The sequence below is a fragment of the Sinohyriopsis cumingii genome, chromosome 4, assembly GCF_028554795.1.
Source record: "Sinohyriopsis cumingii isolate HCF-2022 chromosome 4, ASM2855479v2, whole genome shotgun sequence".
Taxonomy (NCBI): domain Eukaryota; kingdom Metazoa; phylum Mollusca; class Bivalvia; order Unionida; family Unionidae; genus Sinohyriopsis; species Sinohyriopsis cumingii.
The window spans coordinates 81,708,301-81,723,142 of record NC_142964.1 but is presented as its reverse complement, the minus strand read 5'-3'; the positions used below and the strand labels follow the sequence as shown (position 1 = coordinate 81,723,142).

Here is a 14,842-nt window from a genome sequence, read left to right as displayed (position 1 = left end):
ATAAAAAATTTTAAAATAGTGATGGGTAGCATAAAAAAGTGAGTGAGTGTTTCTTTTAGGTCCGCGCGTTGTTTCTTTTGGTCATGATCTAGGTAAGATCAATTTTATGTTTTTTAGGGGGATGTTTTCCTTCACGTCCGCGCTTTCACTATAAATTGAAACTCGCTGGGCAGTCTAGCTACCCTTGTTGATTGATCAACACCAAAAATGAACACGAGACTGTCTAAACTGTTGGAACTTCATGTGCATCTGGAATATGCCAGGCGCCTGTTGAATGAACTGGCCGCGGAAGCCATTGTGGAAGACGGAAGGATGAGAGAGGAGGAGGAAAGAAGAAATAAAGAAGAGGAGGAGAGAAGATATAAAGAAGAAGAGGAAAGAAGATACAAAGAGGAGGAGAGAAGATACAAAGAAGAGGAGGAGGAAAAGGAGAGAAGAAGAAAAAATTTCAGAATCCCAGAAACCGAAAATTGGGATTCTGAAGCCACATATCCTGCCTCTGCTCTCTCCCCCAAAAAGGTAAAAAGTAACTGGGGGACAAGATGTGTATGTGGCGCCAGGCCTGGAAGGTGTCACCATTAACCAGGTGTCCATGAAGTTACAAAAAAAAACAGCCCTTTTCAGGGCTACCCAATACTCTAGAAAAGAAATAACGATCGATTTGCCAATGTGTGTAGGTAGAGTAGTGTGAATATAAACACTAACTCTTTTTGAAAAAAATGTGAGGGTATGTGTTTGTGTGATGGTGTTTGTAAGAGCTAAGGTATGGTTGTGTGAATAGTAGATTATGGGTTTCTTTATTGTTTATTTTGTGTGTTTGTGTTTGTGTTTGTAACTGCTCACGTAAGTTTGTGTAAATAGTAGATTATGGGTTTGTTTATTGTTTCTTAGCGTATGTGGAGAGTATAGTTTTGGTTTTATTATATGAAATGAGAAAGTAGGGGATGTTTTCCTTCACGTCCGCGCGTTGTTGTTTTTTGGTTATTTAGTTAGTTAGTTAGTTGGATTATAGTGGTTTTCGTTCTTTTGAACATGTACCACTTTTTTATTCACGCACTGCGTGATTTTTAATTACTCCTGGGGGAAGGAAAAGGAGCCTCATCCCCCAGGCTTTTATGTACTCAAAGAGTACTTTTTAATTTAGCCACTCAGGTGTAGGACTAACTAGTCCTTAACAACCTGACTGAAAGGCTAATAGACATGAGTGGGAATAGTCACATCACACACTCGTGTTTCTTAGTTGGATTGAAATGCCCCAGGTGTCAAACCAAGCAGTATGTGACTCCCGCCACGATTGGTCGGCAGCGATGAGGTCACATTAGGACACCCGGTCTTGTGGCATTGACGAAGTGGCCCGCTTTTTTGATATCATCAATTGCCTTTCCCAGTCCGATATTCCGGTAGACAGAGCCTTCCTTTTTTCCACTCTGTTTAGGTGGTGCAGGTTCATCAGCTTCATCGCCGCTGGATGATGATACTTCCAGGGCCGCTGCCAGCGTGGAAGTTTCAAATTCTTCAGTGTCGTCTGCCAACATTGCCTGGATTTGGCTGAGTATATTAGTAGAAATAGCTGTGGAAGCTTGATTTAAAAGTTCAGCCAGATGTTGTTTAAGAGACAAGGAGACGGTTAGGAGTATTTTTTTTTTTTTTTTTTTTTTTTTTATTCATCAATTCCTTATTTATTTTGATTCCCTATCTTATTGGTTTGGAATGAAAACTTGTTTTTATGGTTGTTTGTATGTTATTATGGAGTCCTGTTTTAATTAATTCCTATTTTCCTATTTTAATTTTTTGTGGCCTTAATTGGTTTTTATTATTCGGGGTATGAACGGCTGTGTCAGTTTGTGAACCTACGAGACCTAGCAGGTCGTCATAATTCCCAAACAGTGATTTTGTAATATTCGTCCTTAACTGGTTTTTATTATTCGGGCTATGAACGACTGTGTCAGTCTGTGAACCCACGAGACCGAGCCGGCCGTCATAATTCCCAAACAGTGATTTGTTATATTTTTAACTGGTCTTTGATTTACTTTCTTAGATTTTTTTGAGTAGATTGGATTCGTGTATAAAACTTATGACATTTTTGAATGTTAGATTAATATTGGGGTTTGTGTTCATCAAGAATTCTGGGTATGTTGTAGGGGATCCAATTTTATGCTGTTTAACTTTAAACTTAGCCCTTTCTTTTTCAAGTGTATGGCAGTTGTTAAAAATATGCTCTATGTCTTCTGGGACCCTGCAGTGGTAGCAGTTAGGGTTATGTGGTTGTGGTCCTATGTACTGTCCGAAGCTGTTAGCCAGCTTGGTTTTGCCCGTGAGTATTCTATTTATGAATTTTTGTTCACTGCCTTTTGTTTTGGGTGGTTTCCTATTTCTACATACTTCTTTAATGATGGTTTTTAGTTTCCTGCCTTGAGTGCTTTAGGGGGGATGTTTTCCATCACGTCCGCGCTTTCACTATAAGAACCCACAAAGTTTGATGTTGGAACCATTCTAAGGAATAACTGAGACAAAAATGACTCAAGTATCAGTTCTATTTAATTTATTGAGAGACATCTATTTCTGGATAATCGATGTAGAATATGTTTTAGGAAGAATAGAAGAGGAATGGAGGCATGGAGATATGAAAGACTTTGTAACGAGTCAAGTTCAAGGCCTAAAGACAGCAAGAGATATCATAGCAGGGATGATTGAAGAAGAAGTCAGTAAGTCAAGAGGCTTCATTAACCCACCTTACTTCAGAGTGGGAAGTTTGAAGGAAGCACTGGATCATGTCATCCAAGTCCGGTGCTTCCTAGAAAAAATATTGTACTGGACAGAGTGGAGAAATGTAAAATGGGGATTGGAAAAGGTGAAGAAAGGGGAAGATCTGATGAGAAAAGTAATGGAGGAAGAAGTAGAGAAGATTAAAGTGAAATGGAGGGAAGAAAGAAAAGATGTGGAAAGCAAAAAGAAACAGACAGAGTTTGAGAGGATGAATGAGAATTGGATCAAAGTCCAGGAAAAGTTTAGAGTCTTGGGCCATCCAGACTGGATGCCAGAGGAGAAAAAGAAGAAGAAAGGAATAATGGAAAAAGTGAGGACTTGGTGGAAGAAGTTAAGGAGTTAGAAGAAGAAGAAGAAGAAGAAGAAGAAGAAACCCAAAGGCCCTTTTCAGGGCCAGCCATATTTCTCGAAAAGAGATAGCCTTTCAATTGCCTACCCCTTTTTTAAAAAAAATTTAAAAAAAAAAAAAAAAAAAAAAATCCCAAAAGCCCAAACTCTATTTCCCATGTTAATTTCCCCTTGTCGCTAGACAGACCCACACTATAGTTCCATGTTAAATTCCCCTTGTCGCTAGAGTGACCCACGATTTATTCCCCATGTTAATTTCCCTTGTCGCTAATCTGACCCACGATTTTTCGCCATGTTAAATTTCCATTGTCGCTAATCTGACCCAGGGGTCTCTGTAATGCTAATTCCCATTGTCGCTAATGTATCCCACCTTACTACTATTATTTCTTGAAATTATAATTCACTGGAAATACAAAGTGTCCGTCTATAGTATTCTTGGACAGAACCATTAATTTCGAATTATAGCGATTTAAGACAAGAACGTTTTTGGATTATATCACTGTTATTTATCAAAACAATGTCTGCACATTATCCAGCTACAGGCCATTGGCACATTCGAGACTACCATCACATCAACACAGTCAGCGATGGATCTTATTTGGAAATCAGTTGGAATTTAATTAGAACTGTATTCGTTAGGACTGGTGATATAATGTTTTTGGACCATTTGGGATTTAATTCTCAATACTGTAAGATTTTTTAAAACTTTCCCTTCGTAATCTTGGGAAATACATTATTTGTTGAATTTTACTAAACTTGTAAGTTTTCACTCTTTTCTTTTAGTTAGATTAAGACCATAGAGTCGTATATATTTATTTATTTTAATTTGATATAGTCTTAAATGTAAATAGTAATAATAAATATACAGAGAAAATTAGCAAGTAAAATAAAAAAATTCTGCCCCTGTTAACGAGTATGGATCTGTTTTACATTATGTACTCAACTTGCAAAATTTTTTGCCTTGATGTTCAAATATTATCTTTCTATATATATATATATATATATATATATATATATATATATATATATATATATATATATATATATATATATATATATATATGGAGGGACGGGACTGGGGAGGGAGGCAGAGACACGCTCATTTAAATTATATCTAGATACGTCATTAACTGAGCTATTAAATTAGCCAATATATCAATTTTATACTAGCGGTGTTAAGTTATTTCTTCCTTCCGTAAAACAATAGCTTTCTTATATTGTCTTTGTGTCTTTGTGTTGCTTTCACCTTCTTTGTCTAATCTCATCTTTTAAAACATAGTTCTGATAGCTGGTGATCTGAACAAGCTTTCTCTCAAAATATACTTTCTACCTCCATCATAACAGAAAACAATAAATGAAACGTGTAATTAACATTTAAATAAAATAATCCGTGACCTTCGATTTTTTCTGTTCGATTTTAATATATTGTCATTTCAAATAGTATTGTAAACAACGTTTAGCAAATTTTTCTTGCTCATTATTTTACTCAGCAAAACCACAGTCTCAACTCATCTGAGGAGGTGTCCTTAAATCTTGTGGCCCTTACTTGCAATAATCCGCTTTTTTTTCGGAAACGTATCAAATAGAAGGTATGGATGTACATTGAATTCTTTCAACGCGGGTTAATTTAGAGAAGGGGTTTGTATGTTGTTTTGTTAAAATGGACAACTTTGTCCCTTTTCCGCTGAAATGTGAACTATTTTAACTTTTAAAATAAAGGTAGACGATCAACCGAACCCTTCCCCACCCCGGCCACAAGCATCCACCATTAAAAAGCACATCATAAGTACGTTTACCCCAGTGGCTTATCAAGGGTCGGCGAGTTTCTCTGGGTTCTCCAGTTTCTTTCAACTCTAAGACTATATTATGTCAACTTCTGAAATGTCGACAGCACGTCGTTTAAGATGACAGAACTTGTTGTGCAATAGACACTAAATAAATAAAGTTAACATTAAGAGAGAGAGAGAGAGAGAGAGAGAGAGAGAGAGAGAGAGAGAGTATAATTTGATTTCAAATGCTTACTATATAAGTATGGTGCCTTAGACCTGCTCAGTATGTTCTCCTCTGACCTCTGCTCCCCTGGTGTTAAAAAAAAAACAACCTTCAGTTTGTATACGTGACTGTCTATTTGGTTCATCTATCCATGAGCTATCGATCCCTACTGATTATTTATAACATACCCGATCAGGTATGCTGGTTTTAAATGTTCTGTGTGAAGACATTGTCCCATTACGTGTGTTTGCCTTGTAACTGAATAGCGTTAGTTTGTGTTTGCTCATACACACATATTTAAGTGTATATAGATTCTCATAATCGGTTATATGTAACAAGAGTTTTCAAATTCACCTCAAACGTTTTCAGATCATTATTAAATTCTGAGATTTAAAATGCTCTTCGTATCTCATCAAATATTTAAACGAAACAAACTGATGTATACCCAGATGCGGCGTTAAGAGTACGCGGAGCCTAGGGCCGACCATGACTGCGTGGGGCCTGTATTAGCGTTTCCAATTTACCGGAGAATATAGCTTGACAAACTCATAAAGACGACATTAGGCCTGAAGCGCAGGGCCCCCTCAAGATTATGACTGTTTCATTTGACTCCAGAATGATGCAACGTAATCCTAATTGTTTCATTTGACCCCTAAATTTTGCAATGTTCCATTTGACTCCTAAACTATGCAACGTAATTCTGACTACTTCATTTCATCCCTAAATGAGGTAACCTAATCCTATTTCATTTGACTCCTAAATGATGCAATATGATCCTGTCCATCTGACCTCTAAATTTTGCTATGTTTCATTTGACCCCTAAATGAGGCAATTTAACCTATCCAATTTGACCTCCAAATGAGGCAACGTAAATGAGGAAGCGTAATCCTGGCTGTTACATCTGACCCCTAAATATAATCTTGCCTATTTCATTTCGCTCAACCTGAATGTTGCGTTTGACCCCTAAATACGGCAATGTAATCCTGACTAATTCATTATTAAAGATTGACTTCAAACATTATCTAATTATTAATGGGAAGCATGAGATTAAACAAGACGGTCACCTTTCAACAGATTTGTATCATACGACCTCTCTGCTTGTGTAGGCGACACGTGTGCGCATGTGTATGTATGTATGTATGTATGTATGTAACCGTACGTTACTAGAATACACTGGCAGACATAACCTTCTGTCAGTCTGCCCAAGGGCAGATGGGCTGCGGGTTTTTAGGAAATACAAGGGGAGGGCCGCCATGGCACACCATGGTGTCGGGTCGAAGGGGAGAGAGTATAATAACTGTATTGAATCTATCAAAATCACTTGACTTTGATAAACTTGAAGACAGTACCTGAGCATTGTTTACGACAACACTGTCCCCGTTGTCGCCCGAAAGTCATACCTATGTCAGGAAATTCACAGGCGTAACACAATTATATATATATATATATATATATATATATATATATATATATATATATATATATATATATATATATATATTCCAAAGTTCATGCAAGATCGTGCATTTTTTCATGTGTAAAGATGTTGCAATGTCAGTGCGCATGCAAGTTTTTATTATATGTGTAAGTTCCGTATCTAACTGTTAGCCAATGAGTAATGCCTGTGCAAAGATACTTACAAACATGTACAAGATCTCCCGTTAGTACAAGCTGCAATCCGAGCGCCTTTCGAATGATTGTTATTAACAACAGCTAGATTGTTGAACAATCTCTGATTCTCTTAGTCTTGGCACTGAAAGCCTTGGGTAAGTCCCTCTCCTTACATACATAAATTTGGTGCCTCTCGGTGGTTTACGATGATCAAGATGTATAACAACTCCAGCGTTTTTCGTGTGTGATCCAGAGAGATATATAAATACAGAATAAAGACGTTTGGTTTCTGTTTTCATCAGCAAGCACACATGCACGTGCCTACGACATTACTAACACGCAGACCTAGTTTTTGTCCAGATTGCTACGCTTAATCCAGACACAGATAGCTCTTGTAGTTATTTGCATAAGCGTTAGGCATCAACATAAATTTAGTTTTTTCATTTCGGTTAGTTTTCTCTAACAAAGATGCATGTACAGTCAAGAAAATTGACCGATAACTTTACCTTTGAGGAAAATGCTCAAAAATGAAAGTCACAATGTCATATTTTTCATGCTTCAGTAATTACGTTAAGTTTTGCATTTGGCTTTGTTTTGTTTTCCTAAAAATTAATCGGTGTATTCAGATGTGTTTGTGTAATATTAACCACGGACAAAGAAATGTCACCTTGACCTTTTTGTCTTACTCTAGGGGTTTTGCACGGTTTTGGATTACGCCACTGAGTAGAAGGCGAGTCATGCATGCCGCGAAATTCTTTTCATTCAGCTGCAGTCAGTGCCGGAATACCCATTAAGCACACGAAGCACGTACTTAGGGTACTTTATACTCCTTCTTGAGAAGTACAGTGTGTGTTGTTTAATCGTCTGAAAATGGCAAGGACAAAGCAAACTGAAAAGTTTTGAGGAGAGGTAGAAAGGGACATTTGTTTTTTTCATACTAACACCTATTTACAATTTAGATATTTGCATTTACTATAACATTTCAATTATTCTGCACCGCTGCATATTATTAATCACGGCTGGGATTATATGCGACAGCGCAGAGTGAGTTTGAATTCACCTAGTCTTTGCTGCAAACAGTTTTGTTTGCACTTTATGTTTCATGTATTTAGTATTATTGTAGTATTACTGTAAGATTTAGAGAAAAAGTAAAAGGGGTTGACCGGCTCTAAATTACACAATCACATAGAGAAGTTTTCAATTCGCATTTATAGTATCGTGTAACCCACGCACATAATATAGAACAAAAAAAGGAAAACAAAATGGATCCAGATGAAGGTCAAACCGAACCAGTCAGATCCAAGATCCGACAATATTTTCATACTGTATATGAAGATAATAGGATGATAGTTAACCACCCGGCTGGGTGTCAGACCATCGATTTCGAAGGCGCCACCAACTCGCCAAGACAAAGTGAAGTTTTGATGGCACTTCACACTATGGGGATAGATATAGGGAAGATTGAAGCCCTACAAAACGGAGGTCTAAATAAGTTTGTGATCTACCCAAAAGGAGGAATACCCTTACTAAAAGAGGAAGAAATAAGCGTAAAGGGGATGACAGCCAAAGTCTACAAAGCAGCCCCCTTTATAAGAACCATGGAACCACGATTGACGGAAATCAACGTGATGGGGCTCCCCATGGAAGTGGATAGCCAAGAATTGGTGGAAAAGATCAAAAAGAAGACAGGAGTGAGCGTTGTTACACACAAAATGGCGACTGTATGGGGTTTCGCCCCCATCAAGTCGGGAAATAGACTCCTATACGTAAGCAGAGAAGATGCCAAGAAGATCCCGATCTTCTTCTATGTTTTGGGCTTCCGTCTGAAAACATGGTACAGGGGGAGCGAGCAAGATAGAGTTTGCCCCCTGTGCCACCAAAAAGGACACGGACCTAGAGACTGCCAAGGGGGAATGGAGAGACCCAAACAACAAGAGGAAACATATGCCAATAAAGCGTCAGGACAAGGGCAGAAAACCACACCCCTGCAGCCAAAACAACAACAACAACAACTACAAAAGCAACAGGAAGAGATCCTTAATCTGATAAGACAAGTTAGAGAGGAAAAAGAAAAGGAAAGAGAAGAAGAAATACAAGCCCTACCCGAGCTAGAAATCACAAAAATAGAAGGGCACAAGACATTAGAGTGGGAGAACTACCTGAGCCCAAACAAAACGTCAAAAGCAGGTGTGCTAAACGAAGAAGAGATAACTACACAAAATAGATTTGCCATCCTAGGAGAGGAGAATATACACATAGAAGATAGCCCACAGACAGATACCCCCCTGACATCGACGCCCATGCCCAAGAGAAAGAGGGCGAAAAGAAACTCGGAAGCCATATCACCACAGGAAAAGTCACTACAACGTAAAAAAAATAAACAGGGAAAGAAAACCGTAGAAGCCGAAATAGAGAAAATTCAAGAAGAAGAAGACTCAGAAACTGAAAGTGAGGGAGAAGGAATGGGGCGAAACGAATCGGAACCGGATACGGAAAATGACACGGAAATGGAGGAAGATAACGGACAGATAATATCAACAACAGAATCGATACAAACTTTGAACACAGAGTCAGAGAGTACAATCCAAACAACAGTGACAAGTGCAGGGGAAACACAAAGTAGTACAATTACATCAGAGGGGGGTGGGGAAACCAGTGCCCCCCCCCCTACAGACTTTTCACAAACAAGTTTATAACACAAAAACCAATAATAATTTGTAAAAGAATAGAATAATTTAGGGGGGGAAAAAAAGCGACACCCTGGGAAGAGACAAGAATGGAAGGAAAAAACTTACAGTTCTTGTCTATAAATATAAATGGTATAAGTAGGAAAAAAATCTTTAAATTCCCTAAAGATCTAAATTATGATGTATTGTTAATACAAGAGACGCATAACGGTTTTAAAGACAATATAAAAATAATAATGGAAAGTTACCTAAATGGAATTTTATTAATTAGTGATTACGAACACAGATGTTAAAGGAGGGGTGGCAGTTTTAATCAAAAATAAAAAAGGTTTGACATGGGAAAGAATAGAAGTAGATAAGGTTTTTAACGGTAGGATGATACATATTACAATAGAGGATGTGCACATAATTAATATATACATGCCAGCAAATAGGGAACATAAAATATTATTCTTAGAGCATTTAAATAAATATATAGAGAAATATGCAACAGGAAATATAATTATAGGGGGCGATTTTAACTGGGTGGGAGAAAATATAGATAGGGAGGGAGATCTAGCACCAAACGACATTAGGATCAAACCGGATATGGACTTTTTTATCAAAAAATATAAATTAACGGATGTTTACCGAGTACAGAACTTATTAAGGAAAGAATATACTTATAATTATAAAATAAATAAAGGAAGCCGCTTAGACAAATTTTACTGTAACAACTATGATGAAAATGTACACAAAGAAACGAATATCACAGATTTTAAAATATCCGATCATAAACTTATTAATATGACTGTAACTTTTAAAAATAGAATAAAATGGGGCATGGAAGATGGATGATAAATAATTAAATTTTAAAAGATACAGATTTTATACAAAGGGTAAAGAAAGAGATAGAAGATTTTAAGAATAGGGAATATGTTGATATAATATTAGAATGGGAAAAACTTAAAGTCAAACTAAAAAAAACTAGCGATTGAACACTGTAATTTAAAAAATAGGAAACTGAAAACAGAAAGAGAAGCGATCAGATACCAACTACAAAAAAAAATGCTAAGGATATAGAGACCAATTTAAAAAACAGATTGGAAGAAATAAATAAAATAGAAAGTAGGGGTAGAGAAATTAGGGCAGGGAAATTTACGGGGATATATAAAAAAGCAGAGGGATTATATAAAAGAGAAGAGAAAAGAATGGGGGGGGGGAGATAAATTTATGGAGAAGGTCAAAATCAACACAACAACAACAACAACAACAACAATAATGGAAAAACAGGAAGTTATGGATCATATTAAAAACTATTATGCAACACTATATACGTCTCAAAAAATATCAGAGAATGAAATTGATGATTACTTACAAGAAATACCATGTGAAAAAATTAACGATAATTTTAAACAAATATGTGATGATTTTATATCACAAGAAGAAATTTTAGATAGTATAAATACAATGAATAAGGGAAAATCTTCAGGGGGAGATGGACTCTCTGCAGATTTCTATATGACATTTTGCGAAGAGCTGTTGCCCATTCTTGAATGGTTATATAACAATATATTTTTAAGAAATAATGAAATGTCGGAAACAATGAAAGAAGGGGTCATCATTTTAATATATAAAGGCAAAGGGGATAGGGAAGAACTAAAAAACTGGAGGCCCATCTCCCTCCTTAATACGGATTACAAAATATTGAGTAGAATCCTAAGCAATAGGCTAAAAAAGGGGATAGGTGGAATAATAAATGTAAACCAAACGTGTGGGCCCAAAAATAGGGACATACAAAATAAAACATATTAAGTATAACTGCAATTATATAACATGTACCAAATAAGGGACAGAAAGTTGCTATGGTACTTTTTGATAAAGAAAAAGCCTTTGATAGAATAGAGCATAACTATATACAGAAAGTCCTGGAAAAATTTGGCTTCGGAGAACCTTTCCGGAAATGGACAAAAATTTTATATAATAACATAACTTCAAGAGTTCAAAATAACGGAGCCATGACAGAACAATTTGACATTAAAAGATCAGTGCGGCAAGGGTGCCCACTATCAATGCTATTATACGTAATAGTAATTGAAATGCTCAGTATCAGTGTAAAACTAAATAAAGGAATTAAAGGTATAAAAGTTCCAAATATCAAAGAGGAAGTGAAAATGTTACAACATGCAGATGATTGCACTAACTTTTTAGAGGACCCGAAATCCTTTGAGAACCTTATAAAGGAATATGAAAAATTTGGAAGAGCATCGGGGTCAAAAATAAATCATGATAAAACAGAAATTTTAGAGATAGGCAACGGGCGCGGTAGGCTTTCCAGCATACCAGCCCATATGTTTAAAGATACTGTTAAAGCACTTGGTGTGTACTTTGGCAAAAATGAAGAAAAGGAAAACTGCAAAAAAAATGGAATGTGAGATAAAAAGAAATATCGATATCTGGGCACTTATGCCGTTATGTTTAATGGAACGGGCACAGGTGGCCAAAACATATATGTATACAAATTTGAATTATATTATGAAGTCTACTAACATAAGTAACATAATTTTAAATAATATAGATAAACTTATAATTAAATATATATGGGATTTTAAATTACATTATGTTATAAAAGAAACATTATACAAGGCGAAAGAATCAGGGGGAATAGGGTTACCAAGCCCCATAATTTTAAAAGTTACCAATATTTTAAATAGATTTAAACGACTGAGTGACGAACCTAAATTACCATGGGAGGGGATATATATATATATTCGTTTGGTTTCGTTTTGCGGAACAGGGAGGGAATATATAAAAATAACAAATTAATGAAACTTTTAGAAACACCTAGAAAATATAAGAGTATAAGAGATCTATTAATGAAATATAGGGACACAAAAGAATTTTGGGACCAGGACGAAAAACTCTCATATAAATGGATTCGGAATGACATAACCAAAAATATACAAAGTAAAGTCGAACGTGAAAATTTATATGTGAACTGGAAAAAGGCATGGGGGCACTGGTCACAATTAGGATCTTTAAAAATACAAAGCCTCGCCTTCAAATACATGCATGATGCGTGGTTGACAGGAGAGATTGCAGCGAGACGGCACATGGTCGGAGCACCGCCTAAATGTCCGCTGTGTAAAATAGGAATGTACAATAAAAACACGTAATGTTAAATTGTAAGGAAACAGAAGTTGATAGGAAAAAAATAATTGATGAAATAAACTTAAAGAGTAAATTTAAACCACAATGTATATTATATCTTGATGGTGATTTTAGCAAAGCAACTTTATATAAAATTTCAAGTTTTATTGTTAATAATATTAAGAAGTGTGGCCCAATTAAATTTTAACTTAGGGAATACCTCAAGAGGGAAAGTACAGATAATGATGCCATGGGGCTATGTCACATGGCGCTACGCGAAGTGAACAGGCCCATGGCAGAATCTGGAAAGGAACCCCTCTTGAAAAATAAATTTTAACTGAATTTCTATCTTTTCTATCACTAACATCAACAAAAAATCTATGTGAATTGAAATTGGATTTTAAACTTAAATTTAAATTTAAAACTTGTCTAAAATTTAAAAAAGAAAATGTATAAAATCAGAATTTTGGTTTGCAACTCAAATCAATATAAGAAAAAAATTTTTTTTTTTTTTTTTTCTCTCTCTCTACGATTGAACCATTTTTGAGATATTTCTAATTAAAAGATAGACCTGTTCCATGGGGGAGAAGCATAATAATTAAAAAAAATGTGAACCCTTCATGGAGCTCAGCCTAATCTTATTAAGAAAGGTGATTTAACACATACATAAGAATCAGTAAGATTCAAAAAATAAGGGGATATCACCGTTCTTCAAAATTCAAAACGTATAAAAAGAATTTCCGTTGTATATGAATACGGAATATAATAGGAAAACTTATACACTACAAGAATTTGATCCAACAAGCTATCCCAACAAAAACACATTATAGCATACATAACCCATAGCACAAACATATAACAAACATGGGATGTAGGAGACCCTAGCAAGGTCACAGAGAAAACGAAAAAGAGGAAGTTTAACCGAGAGGATAATCTAAATCACTCTCGGAGATACTCCTCTATAGATACACTAGGGATTGAATAAATACCCGAACTCCTAAATTCACGTTACAAAAACGATGAAATAATACATTACAACATATCTGGGGGAATACAAAAACACATAAATAATTTATGTAATTAGGAAAGGGGGGGGGGGGCATCTGTCTGGTGCCCCCCCCCCCCAATAAAAAAAAACAAAACAAAAAAGTACTTAGGGTACCAGACCAATTAAGGCACCAGAAAAATTTCAAATTAATTGTTGATGATAAATTGAATAAATTGCACATGACCACTTCGATCTGCATGTACGAGTATTTTGATTTGGAATGATGGCAACACTGGTATTTTCCCACCTTGTTAGCTTTTAATATTGCTTTTTTTTTTAGTTTCACATTTTGTAGGAGGGGGGCACCAAAATCTTTTCAGTGCTCTCTCTCGTGTGTGTGTGTGTGTGTGTTCACATAAGCTGTATTTCGACAGTTCGTGTCGGTACTGGGCAGCATGCCAAACAAGACAATATTGTTTCCTTTGCAAATATCAAAACGGTAATGCTTGCGTGTAACGTTGCCTATTTGCAAATATTGGATTCAAATGTACATATAGTCTAGCAACTATCTGAAGCCAGTTATGAGTGCTATGGCAGCGCGAGCGGGATTCTGAGGGGGCAAGATTCCCCTTGTCGAAATGTTAAAGCTGCTGTCGGGAGCTTTATTGCTTGTAACTGAACTCAGAATAATGTTTCGCCTTCACTTAATTGTAACTAGGGCGATTCTTAGAAAAGCTTTTTTTTTTTTAAGGGGGGAGTATGCAACCGTACATAAAAACTGTTCTATGTAGCACGAGAGGGACGCCACTAAAAACATGGCCCCCAACGCCTTGAACCTTCGCGCCGCAACTATATGAAAGTCAACGTAGTATTTGTACTTTTCTGTTTTACTTTTGATTCCACAACCACCACTATTGCATGACCACAACCACCACTATGACGGACATGACCGATTGTGTGTGTGTGTGTGTGTGTGTGTGTGATTAGATTTTTAACGTAGCTTTAACAATTTTCCAGTCATATCGCTACAATGCCTGCAGTGTGGCAGTTTAAAGTGATGTCTAGCACTGGGGCATCATGTCGCAGACATGTAGCATGATGTCCCACCCACTCACACTATCCAGACACCGACTAGTCCTAACACGAACCTTTTAATGCTGAGCGCCTAGCGAGGCAGCTGTTAGTACAATTTTTAGAAGTCTTTGGTATGACTCAGCCGGGGTTCGAACCCACGACCTCCCGCATCCGAGGCGGACGCTCTAACCACTAGGCCACCGGAGCGGTCGACATGACCGATTAAAATATATCCACAAAAGTTCGG

General features: G+C 36.5%; 1 protein-coding gene across 1 annotated transcript in view; it reads right to left on the bottom strand.

Annotated features, from left to right (window-relative positions):
• Positions 1-6,789, bottom strand: part of LOC149801544 (alpha-galactosidase MYORG-like) — a 90,367-nt gene extending 83,578 nt beyond the window's left edge. Inside the window, exons 1-2 of the mRNA XM_089955741.1 lie at positions 6,747-6,789; positions 5,137-5,193 (exon numbers count right to left, since the gene is read on the bottom strand). The gene's annotated coding sequence lies outside the window, so the exon portion shown is untranslated. The remainder of the gene's footprint in view (positions 1-5,136; positions 5,194-6,746) is intronic.
• Positions 6,790-14,842: the final 8,053 nt, after the last annotated feature.